Source organism: Hirundo rustica, chromosome 4 (assembly GCF_015227805.2).
Source record: "Hirundo rustica isolate bHirRus1 chromosome 4, bHirRus1.pri.v3, whole genome shotgun sequence".
In the NCBI taxonomy this organism is placed as follows: domain Eukaryota; kingdom Metazoa; phylum Chordata; class Aves; order Passeriformes; family Hirundinidae; genus Hirundo; species Hirundo rustica.
The window spans coordinates 26,479,997-26,491,490 of NC_053453.1; positions in this window are offsets into that span (position 1 = coordinate 26,479,997).

Here is an 11,494-nt window from a genome sequence, read left to right on the forward strand (position 1 = left end):
AGTGATGGCCAGCTGCTGAGACATTGAATACTAATGAGACATAGGGAGTGTCCAGTACTTGGGACAGTGACTTATATTTTAGTAGCTGACTGGCAAAACTCAGTTCTGGCCAAATCTCTATCCTGTCTCTTTACTGCATTGCATTGTAACAGACTTCACTGAGTCACTGTCATTTTAAAACTTTTCGTTTCAGAGCCACTAATGTATTAATCTAGCCAGCGAATGTATTAATTCGGGCAGACAACAAAACATTTGTGCATGGTAATTTCACATGTAAATGTTACTGTAAATTATGGTATCACCAAGAATAATTTTTTTATAGCACTTCAGCTCTCAAGATGAAGATGGGTTCAAAAGTCCAATGCATACAGTATATCAGTTTATTTGCTGTAATTGTAATTTGTTTTATGGTAATATTCAAATAATTGGATTTATAGGTCACAATTTGGGACTTGGGTGCTTTGATATCATCTCACATCTCATCTGAAGGACCAAGTTCCTCATTAAATCTTTAGTAATCTGCCAAATTAACTTTTCAACATCTACTCAAATAGTCTTTCTAGTTCAGAGGTAAATTTGTGATTAGTGTGGATTCTTATTCCATCTAATTAAATATTAATTTTTTTTAAATATCTTAGTTAAATTTGAGACTCCTTTGAATAATTATTATTAAGATATTCCTGTATCTTTTACCCTCGTTTCCTTTGATTTTTGTTTTTCAGTTATAGTTTTGAATTGCTTAAAATAAATGCAGGCCAGAAATTTGCTAAGCTGTTATACTGCAGCATTGATTGCTCGTGATAATCTCAGTGCTTTTAGAGTGACTTCTAATTTGTGTGGTATCTAAGTCTATTTTGATTAGATGCTTGGGGACAATAGCGGATAAAGGGGAAAACTAAATATGGAATGACAGTTTAAAAGACAGTCCTGTTAAATGCAGGTCCACCAAAATGAGCATCACTCCTTTATGTTCTTTGTTGTGTGTTGGAGTCTCCATTCAGTAAACCCTTGTTGAAGAATTGTAAAAAGTTTGACAGATGAATTGCTGAGGTAATTACTTAGTTCCTTTCCATCTCACTAGCTTTTTGTCTGATAAATGAAGGCTTAAATTCTGGTTTTAACAATTCTAATCTCAGTAACACAGTAAATTACAGTAAAATGCCTATATATTTTTTCCAGAGTCTGGCCAATTTAAGAGTCCTTCCTTCCAGTTGTTTATTGCTTAGGTCAAGAAATAGCACATATATGATAAATTTATCCAGTCACAAATAAAAAGGAAATTAAACTTTCAGTGACAGGTGTATTTTTAGCTGATGCTGTTACCATCTCCCAAATAATACCTTAATTCTGTTTTTAAGTGACAAATAAGTATAAAATGAAAGCTGAGGGAGAAAATTACTGCTTTGCATAATATCTCACAAACAAAAAAAAAGGAAAGAGAAGAGCCTCTTCCAGAAGAAAAAGCTAACAGACGGTGTTGTTCCACGAACACATTTTTAGAAATTTAAGAAAAAAAGTAGTATACTTGCCAATGTAATGTTTTCTGAGTATATTATAGCATTTCTTTTGCCAATGTAGCTTTCATAATTGCAATAGTAACAGTGTTTTAGGTTTCTAACATCACTATTTTTGACACTATTCTGTTACGATTTTCTTTTCCTAGCTCTTACAGTGCATTCAGTATTCATTCTGTATGAACAAAGGCAACATTAAAGTCTTATATAGTATGAATTTTACTGTCAGATACTGATGAATGCTGATTGTCAAACATTTCATTAAATTCAATACATATCTCATGTAACTTCAATATAAATGCCATGTCTAAATCTAAACTTTTCAGAAGTGTTTTATAACTCTCATAGTTATAATGGGTTAGCTATAATGCCCTTGATTTCAAGTATGAGTACCTGATATATAAAGGAATTAACTAATACATTATTTCCTGCACATGTTATTTCAGTGAAAGGTTTTCTTTTCTCCATCTAGTTGCTTTGGAAATTAAAGCTCCATGAAAGCCCAGTTTAGCACATTAGCTAGTTTCCTGAGTTTGATTATGAATTACTTTCTATCTTTGCAGGAAAGACATTCTTTATGTTAGGCAAAGCACACATTTCACTGTCAGGGCTGACATTCTTCTTTTAGCCCTTTGACATGTTAAATAAAATAGAACTCAGACTGCACTGGGTAAGGTTGGTGGTGATTTTTTTTGTTGTTGTTGTTGTTGTTTTGTTGTTGTTGTGGGTGGGTTTTTGTTGTTGTTGTTGTTGTTTGTTTTTAATTTCCATAAACAGAACTGGCTTATGTCTTATAGTCAAAACGATCCTGTCAAATCCATATGTCTTTCTAAAGCTCAGATGTGATGGTCGCAAACAAAAATTTAAAACTGATACAGAATCATAAGGTGATACTTGGTGAGATCACTGTCAATGTTCACCTTTCACTACATTTGTAACCTTAAATGTGAAACAAAAACTCAGTACATATGTATCCAACAGAAAATATCACATAATTGGTTAGAAAATAGGTAATTCTGGAGACATACACTCTTTGATCCACCATATTTATTAAAAGGAATATTCATGTCCCAATATAACTAAAAAAATTGGCATGCCATGTATATTTGTAGTTATACAAAGAGTAGTCTGTGTTAAGATTTGAGAGCAGAGAAATGAAACAAAAAAGTGAGCCTTCTCACATGCTCTTACGCTAGTGTTCCTGGCTCTTTCCTGTTCTAAGGTCAGGACAAATAAAACTCAGGAGACATTGTTTTTGAAGTCTCACTCTGAAATTTATTATCCTTATCTATTACAAACTCACGAGATGTGAGCTTTCTCTAACAAGTTGAGAAAGTGAACCCAAAATGGTATCTATCCAAAGCTATTTAAGTCCCAATTATCCAATAAAGAGTTGACATCTATATTATTTATGTTTCTAAGCCAATTATGATCACCCAAAACCCTCAACGAGGACTTCTTTCACCCAGTTACAGAGAACCACCCAGGTTCGTGAAGAAGAAGAAAGAAGGTGCAAAAGGACAACTAATCCACACCCAAATTCTCCATTTTGGTTCCCATATATCACTATACATTAAAATCCCAAATCTAAGTTTTTCACCCTGTGAGACCACACAATGCTATCCATGATCTTCACGATCCCAGAATTATCACTCTTTTTTGGAAGCCTGTTTTAAGGCCACAGGTCAAATGCAGTTCTTCCCTGAAGTCCTGTGCCTGTCAGCACAGAGAGTCCAAAATTCTCAGCACCTAGAGTTCCCACACTCTTACAGCTTTAATATAAGCTAGGTATTAAAAATTTTTGACATTATTTTATTGCTTCTTTCTTAAGGGCTTTTATGTCCTTTCTGTTACCTAATTGTCTCTATCTAATTTATTTGAGGCTAACACTTATGTCAGGAAAAAAATAACTCTTCCAAATTCCCCTAGCTTCTCAGAATGGTGATTTTGAACAATATTGCTGATCATTATCTATATCCTTTTGCAGGTAGCTGTTGTCTAGAAGAAACATTTTTGTACACTTGTAAAAACTATGTAGACAAAGAATGAAAATTAAAAAGAAGTTACAATGCCCTAGTGTTCCAAATGAAAATGAGGGAAACCCACAGTGCAATTGCTGTCGTTACACTGAAGATTTTATGTAGTCAGGGCAACCATGTTCTCTGTAGTTTCTTTAAGAAGGTGGTTATTTTTCACTATTTAGCATTTTATTTCTTCACTTTCAAAACTGCCACTGTGTCACATAAGAAATTTCATTTCTCATAACAATTTCAGCATTAGTACACATTATGTGTCAGCATACACAGTTACATGAATGTCACATTTTTTCAGTTGGATGAGAGGGGTCTTCATTCATATAAAGCTATGTTAGACCAAGCTGTTATAGCGCGTGTTTTCTCACACCTGGAAGTTATATATATATATATATATATATATATATATATATATACACACACACACACACACACACACACACAAAAGGAAGGTCTTTAGAGTAAAATCTGCTGCTGTTAGTGGAAAAGAACTTCATTATCATGATGTCCACCTGAAAAAATGTACCCCAACATTACCACACATCCAACAACAATCTTTCTGTATGCTTAGATAAATAGTGTGTTAAATGAGACTTTGTAGTTGAAATTGTAAAGCGTTCCACGTTTCAGTCAGTGAAACTTTTCAAATGTGGGAAGCCTCAAGATTACTCAAAAACCTCAATATATTCATGTAAAAAATACATTGACATCAAAGTATGAAAGATACCCTTTGTTCTCTCTACCTCTGTCCTAACTTTTGAATTCTCAGAATAGATATATCTAATGGTTTAAGATGTGTATTAGTTCTTATGAAATTATATAAAATGATTCTTATAAAATAATTTGAAATCAGTAGCATCAAATACTGCAGGTGAGTTTATAGAGATACACATGAAGCAGCAGTGACAAGAAAAGAGAAATGAAAGCAGACAATCATGTTAATGTTTACTCAGAATAACAGCTTCTGTGGGTTTGCTAGCACTTCCTTAATTAGAAGTATAGGATGCATGATAAAAATTACAAACATATATGTGCATACACATGCACATAGAAACTCATTCTGAAAAATGTCTACTGTTTTGGGGCCATGTTTTCTTCTCCTTTGTGTTTAATTCTGTTTTCATATTCAGTTTTTTGAAAGGTTTAGCTTTTATTTTAAGCAGAATATTCACTTTATTATTTGATTGTTAGTGATGTAGCTACTTTTTAATAATACATATTTAGATGAGATATGTGGAAAGAATTTGACTCAAAAAATTCCATTAATATCTCTATTTTACAAATTATGAGAGTATCAGGGCTTTGTTATATTTTAAATCCAGAAGAGAAAATGGAAAATTTTGATATATAAAATTTGTGTGCCGGTTTAATGAAGTGGAGGTAGCCATGAAAGGCCTAAATGAATTTAAATATGAGAGTACTTCAGTTTTCAATTACACCCATAGAACTTGCCAATTCCTTGCTGTCATTTTGCACTGACACATGGACAGTGTCAAAGTTGTTCCAAAGGTTTCTCCTAAAATGGAACAAGTAAAAATGCCACCCTAACTATTCTCCTTCACTGTATAAGCAGAAAGTTACCTTGCTTTTACTGCTGCTTGCATTCAAATGCAGGACCAAGTACCAGAACAGAGAAGGAGAACTGAGAGCAGGGAAAGAAATCTCAAAGATCTGAAATAACTCTGGAAAAGTTTTCAAACTACTGCATTTCAGGTTTTTAGGTTTCAAAGCATTACACATGTATACAAGTACATCATGCTTTGTTTCACAGTCTTATGCCAGTTCTCACAGGAAGTCTTTTACTTCTTGCTGGTGCCATAGCATCCATTTACAAGATTCTCACACTTGCAAACTTGACTGCTGCATAACGGTTTTGATGAAAACCATTAAGCTTACTTGGAGACTTTTGCAGTCTGTGAGACTTAATGACTGACTTCCAATTCTTGATTATGTTTGACATTTTGTCTGAGAACAAATTTTAGACTAAGACCTATATTTCCAGTGTCCAGAACTCTTTTTACTTGGTGAATCCTGATTTTGAAAGCTATAAAAAATAAATAGTGTTGGTCCATTCCAGGCTGGTAAAAAGTTACAATTTGGGTTCTGAAAGTTATTTCAGTGTTTATAAATTTGGGGGCAGAGGGAGGGAAGAAGAAAAATAATCATTCTGATACCTCTAATAGAAATCTATGGATTTGTGAGTAAAAAAACCCAAAAACATGTTCTTGAGCTTCAAGGTAATCAGACAAAAAAAGAAGACAGTTTCTGTCTTCATATAAATATCTTCATATAAATATATTCAATGATTGCTTAAGATGAGAGTCCTACCTCTAGATTATTTCCCTATGAGTCATATCTAATTCTTGGTCAGACTGTACCGAGTTTCCTGTTTTTTTGTAGTAGATTATCTTGGCATAATCCAGGGCTCAATAACTACAGTTAACTAAAGAGGGGAGTGAAAATCTCAAAAAGTTTGACATGGGTACATTTTTGGAGCTGGAGAGGAGCAGTACCTCTGCTCTGTGACACCGCCCTGCAATTCTGCCCCCTCTAACTGCGCTGTGTGTGTTCCTGCTCAAACAGCAGGAACAGAAACACTGATGAAGTTTGTGCTGTGTGCAGCCTACTTGATTCAGAGAGGTTTGATCCAGCCTGGAACATTACCTTGTAAATTGTACATTTTAAATAAAGCACCCAAAATACAGGGGAAAATTAACATTTTGTTTCTTCTGATGCAGTTTAACAACGTTAAGATTTCACCAATGTGAAACTTACTAAAATTTAGAAGAAATTGAGAAGCAATTAGTTTAGTTAAAGAACCATAAAAGCATGCTGAGGCTGAATGTGACATGTTTAAATGAATGAATAGCAACACTTTTGCCACTTGAAATCAGTATTTCATTACTCCCCAAAATTTTATTTATGGATCACAGGTGGCAATGTTATCAACTTTTGGATTTTCATGAGTTTCTACTTTTTTGAAGTTGAGATGTGGAAATGCACTCAAACTGACAAAGAAATTGCCTAAAAAGAGATTCAGCAAAAATGTGAACCAAAAAGACCAGGTTTGGCTTTTGACTGGTTGGCTTTTCTGTATATTTATCTTTGAGAATCACTTTAACTGCTAAAGAACAGAAATGCTGATTAAGTAAGAGATTTCAGAAAATTACTAAAAGTCTCTAAAATGTGATCACCCTACAGTGCCTGTGCCCATTTCCAGGATAATAAATCCTTAAACACTGTGAAAGCGATGCATTAGAGAGTATCAAAATTATCATTTGTTCCAGACAAGCTGTTAGTGAGTATGCATATGTTATTAGTATGTGGTCTGGTATAATCTGTGAAAAATTACTTTGTGAGCACAGTCACAAAGGAGTCCATCCAGTAAAACATCTAAAAATGCTCTTTTTTTCTCTCTTCTGTGGATGACAAGGGCAAGTTTAGATTCATTAAAAAAATCCGAGAAAGAAAAGTCTTTTCATATTAGAAATAGTCCTAAGAGAAGATTCTCTTTTATTCTTAGGTAAGTTTTGCTATGCCCAAGAGCATTGTACGAAAATATTAAGCCAAATTAACCCCAAATTTAATGTTATTCATAATAACAAATAATATAATAATATAAAAATTACAATATCCAGTGCTAGATTAGAAAGCTCAGACTTTTTTAATAGTGGATTAAATATCTTGGAGATTTATTGAATTTACAGAAATATAAATATTATTGCAACCCTTTTGTTATATTTCCACCCCTTTCCTATAGAGAAAGACATTGTTAGTGTGAACTTAAAGTTTAGTAGGGCATTCAGTTAGGAAAAAAACAAGGTTTCTTTTGCAAGACCATCTATTTTACAAGTCCACTAAGGGAAAAAGAAGGAGGTAAAATGGTTAATGACAGACTTGGGCAAAACTGCTGTTGTGAATGATTTCTTTTCTGAAACTGTACTTTAAAGAGTACCAAAAGTATTAGAAAACTAGAAGATTTGTTAGGTCCAAAAGAGAAAAATCAAAAATGGTTGAAAATAAAAAAATAGAGCCATTTAAATATAGTTTGTTTTGAATTTAGCCAAATACATTTAAAAATATTACACAGCAAAAAATGCCAAAACTTTGCCTTGGACTGAATTAAACACATTTTTCTGTTTCAGATTGACCAGAAATTCACTTTCTCATATTAATTTTTTATTTTAAGTATATATATTTAAATATACCCTGCCCCCCCCCCCCTTCATTTCACAAGGAAAAACACTTTGCCTGAGCTGATAACACTGAGCTCTTTAGATCTACTGTGTCCACTCTTGCAGCAGCACACTTAGGGCTGTTACCTGAGGAGGGGTTACATCAGAGATGAGTGAAAAACTGGATTGACCCCAATTTTAAGTTCTGCTGGGCTTGTTGGCACAGGTGTTAACATCATGACATTAAATATCAGGGGAAAAGGAGGGAGGAAGAACCATTTTGGGGGAGACGAAAGCACCAGCACACAACTGCAGCAAGCAGGGATGCTTCAGGGATGCAGGGAGCAGCATCCAGCACTGGTGAAATCTGGTAAGGAAGCAGTGCTTGGCCAGAGGCGCAACACAAGGCAGGCAGCGGAGAGACTGGCTCCGAAAAGCTTGGGAGATGCTGGTCTACAGGAAGCAGCTGGAGGTGAGATAACAGCTGCTCCGTGGCAGAGGGCAGATATCCATCAAAACTAACAGGTTACAGAACTAATTAAATTCCCAGTTGCTTTTAGGCAAATGAGTAACACCATCAATTAGGATGGCCTTTTTCCCATCTCCACTGGTAAGAGGGCACTAGCTTTTTGTTTTGTATTCAGACTGCACTCTTAGAAACTATCTCTGCTATCTCAGGGGGAAAATAAATGCTTTCAGAAAAGGAGCCTGTGTCTGATGTGATAAACCACTATTTATATTTGGAGAGTGTTCAGAACTTCGTATGTACAAAGGATTCTGGTCTCAGCAATTCCACATAAATCTCTCTCTGTGTTAGCATTATTATTTAAAAAAACAACCAACCAAACCACCCACTTCCCCCCCCCAACAAGCCACAACTAAAAAATAAAGGTGAATGGGAGAAATTAGGAGGGTTGCTTTCTATTTAACTTTGAGTTACTGTTTTCCACATGGGCAAATAATGACAGCAACAAGGTCACAGCCTCACAGAGCAAAACATAATAACTCTTGGCTTACGGAGTTCTACTGCTATTTGGCTGCTTGAATTTGTCTCAAGGATAGTTGCATTTTTAGCTGCATAGTAGCACAATTTCAAGAGCACTAGCTGTGGGTGTTAGCCAGCAGCCTAGTTGTTCAAACAGTAATCTGTGAACAGATTTGGAAGTTATTCCCTTTTAAGTTCAGCTACAAGCTAACACGGAAACAAAACCCAGCTCTTCAGCTCATAGCTCTGGCAAGATCTATCAGAAGTAGAGGCCAGACCATTATTCTCAGGTTTTTTGCCTCCCATGCATTTTGCTCTTTCACTGTTCCTAGTCTGAGTTAGCCATGGATGTACCTGGAGAAGGGGTTCCAGGGGAAGCAGGCATCACCAGTGGCTGGTGCCTAACCCAGAGCAGGCAGCTTGTACACTGGTTCCTAGCAGAAACTTTCATGCTTCTCATGAAAGGAGGTACCCAATGAGTTTCGACAGGTACTTTAGCAGTTGGACAGCACTAGAAAAGAAAAAAACTTTTTTGACTGCTTTGATTGCTCCCATGGATGTAGAAACTTAAATTCTTCCCAGTTTTGGTTGGGTTTACACAATTTATGTCTTCATCTGAGCCCTTACTCTTTTACGTTGGCGTATGTTTTGATTAGGTTTTTTAAACACTTGTTGAACTTTAAAATACTGTACATTTTGTGTTTGTTCTTTTTTGAGCTGAGGGCTCTCAAGAAATAATTTCCAAACTTTTGTATTCATTTTCTAATGTATTTTGTTTTGGTCTAAGCTAGGGAAAGTTGCCTATGAATTACTCAGGGGATACACTCTGCATCCATGTATACCAAACTGCATTTAAATATTTAATGCTGTACAATAGCAAAAATGTGATCATGTCTTTCCCTCAGAGGTTTATTCCATAAAAATTAACAAATAAAACTAATCTATGCAGGGTACTTTCTTTTCCTATGCCAGAAATATCGAAAATTTTTTTAATGACAAAATTTTTCGTTTCAGTCTAGTGATCTATAGCTGGTTTCTCTTCAAGATTTACAGTTCATGACAACACATGATTTATTTTTCCTAGATAATACTAATAGTACATCCATTGGGTTTATACAGAATTTAAATATCTATAATAGGCATAAGCCATGCTGAAATTTATCTGATGTTCTCTTTGGAGCTGATGACTGTGTATTGCCCATGAATTTAGTCAGTTTCTTAATTAATCTCAATTTCTTGAGCTCCGTCATGTCTTCACTTTGCAAGTCACGTATAGACTGTCAGCCCTTGAAAAGCTCTTTTGTTCATGATCAGTCACAACATGATATAGCAGAACCAGAGGTTTAGAACAGAGGCAGCACACTTTAGGGACTTCCTAACTCCTGAAATTAATTTCTTTTTCTTCCTCTGAATATTAAACAGTTTGAATTTAGTGCCTTATGGGCAGGCCATAAATCTCATCTTTTGTGGTGGGCCTGAAAGACAGGATTTTGAGAATCATGTAAAATACTTTTATTTATTATTATCTTTCTTGCTTAGCTATTTTAAGATTATTTATTTATTTTTAAGGGTTCAGAAATCTTTGTGTGTACTGCAATTTGAGAAAAACGGCTGAGTATCTTACGTGTACAACAGAATTTGCAGATATTAGAATCTTGATGAAACTAAATATATTAACTAAATCTTATAGCCACTTTAATTCTATAAAAATAAGCAGATGGATTCAGCTTAGGTGAAAGTGTAAGCCAAACTCAGTTTCTGTTAAAAACAAAATGCAATTTAATTACTTATTCTAGCTGATCTACCAGTTTATCTTCATGATGCATAGACATTGGCCATGCCAAGACATTATATCATACCAATGTCAGTGTGAAGCTATTTACATCTACCTTGTGCTTTGGTTGCAGTACAGGATACAAAAATCTAGCATGCTCATGCTTTGATGAGTAACACCTTTATTATGCCCATTGACTAGCACTAAATTAGAGCACAACACCCCAGGCAGAACACATGACACCTGCATGAACATAAGATGAATTCTTTTCATCAGTATATTGCAATTAATGGCATGTGAATTTATAATGATCAAACACCTCTCATGCCCAAGATATTTATCAGCTATTCAGAACACAAAATGTACCAGCTCATCGAGGTACCCTTGGAATGAGTGGCAATTTTTAACAGGCTGGTAAGTGGCAGTTAGAAGAGGAGGTGACAAAGTCATTATCAAATATATATTTGTTATCTTATTTGACACTTCCACAATGGCAGAGATTTGACAAATACGTTAAAATTGGTGTTTGAAATGTTTAGGGATCCTGGGAAACTTCAGCATCTTTTGTTCACTGCTGACACTTGTCCCGCATGACCCATTCAGTCAGTCAGGCTAAAGGACCAAGTTTGGTCTTTCTCTAGGCTTTAAAAATAGGGCTTGGAGGCCTGACTGTATTTTTTTACTCATATTGCTATGCTTCAAAATTCATAGTTCTAAGCATTTCTGTAACATCTGTTCGGGTGGCAGCTGAGGACGTTAATAAGATGTTAATAAAAGCTACCCAACAGGCACCTCTTTGGAGAAGAGAACTTTCTCCTTTTTTAACTGAGATACATATTTTAAATCTAGACTAATGAGGCATGTCCACATTGCTAAGGACTTAACAAGTGTCATGTTATTGTCATCTGAAAGGCCATATTCAGCACACAGCATCTACGATTACCCCTGAGGAGCTAAGTCCAAGAATGTGCTCCACTTACACTCACAAGCCAACAACCCCCGTTATCTCAGTT